This window comes from Tyto alba, unplaced genomic scaffold (assembly GCF_018691265.1).
Source record: "Tyto alba isolate M040663 unplaced genomic scaffold, T.alba_DEE_v4.0 Super-Scaffold_39, whole genome shotgun sequence".
NCBI lineage: Eukaryota > Metazoa > Chordata > Aves > Strigiformes > Tytonidae > Tyto > Tyto alba.
This window is the reverse complement of record NW_024881314.1, coordinates 10,026,410-10,027,554: the sequence shown is the minus strand read 5'-3', so window position 1 is coordinate 10,027,554 and position 1,145 is coordinate 10,026,410.

The window sequence follows — 1,145 nt, the reverse complement described above, 5'->3', positions numbered from 1 at the left end:
TCCTATTATGCTTTCTTTAACGGGGGAAGGTTGTCTTTATCTTCCATTAGAAGAATTTGAAAAACAATGTACCTGGACTAGACCCTGCGAATGTGACATTATCCTAAAAGCATCATGTAATGCTTTTGATACAACATCTGTCGTCAATATTGTTAACTGAAACATGGAAGAATAATACATGTCAAGTCTTCCATTTGTGAAGGAACTGTGTGACTTGTTCTCCTGAGTAATAACAGTCCTTTGAGATGCCCAGTTTCTTTTGGGTGTCTTCACTGTTGTGAGATACCATCAAGTTACATATCTGTAATATTCCTTCTGGATCAGCATAGACATCCATAGTCTGTGGAGGCAATTACAGAAAATTCAAGCCAAAGTGAGTAAAATGCCAAAGTTATGCCAGGACCTGGACCATCAATGCATCACTAAAAGAAAAGCACAATCAAGAACAAGTCTTCCTGTAGTTAAGGCTAAAGGGCAAAGCAAAGCGCTGTGGAGGGAACTCCTGCGGGACAGCTCCCGCAGCGAGCGCGCTGTGCCTGCCGCTGCCGAGGGAGCTGCAGAGGAATGCTGTGCGGGGCAGGATGCAGCTGGCAGGCTCTAGGGATTGCATCTCCACAGCTTTAAAAAGTGTACATAGCAGCCTACAGCTACAAGAGTTTAAACCTGAATCTGAGACGTCTGTACTCGGGCAGCAATCTGACTGTGGTTGACTCGTGGCTGAGTGCGGGATGGAGTTCTCTTCTGTGCACATTGCTGTACTGTTGTAAGTTTCTTCTGAATTATAATCTTGGCCTCTTAAAGCACCAGGTCATTAGTTTGTTTCCGTTCTGTATGTGATATGCAGAAAGAATGCCCAGCTGGAGAGAGTGTTAATACGCATGTGTGTGTCCTCAAGGTCAGATTCTCTATTCCTGCTGCCAGGCAGTGTAAAGGCAAGGTGAAGAGGAGATGAGCAGCACTCCTCGCTGCTGGTAATGCCTGCAGCAATTCCACATGGAGTAAGTAAAGCTGAGGCTGTAGTTGGAAAGAGAGAGGTTTAAAGTAAGCAAAGAAAGGCTTGTTATCTCATATACCAAGTCTCCTGACTACCCAAGGAGACAAAATCTTGTAAAGATGCACCGTGATTTTTTTTTTTTTTTTTTTAT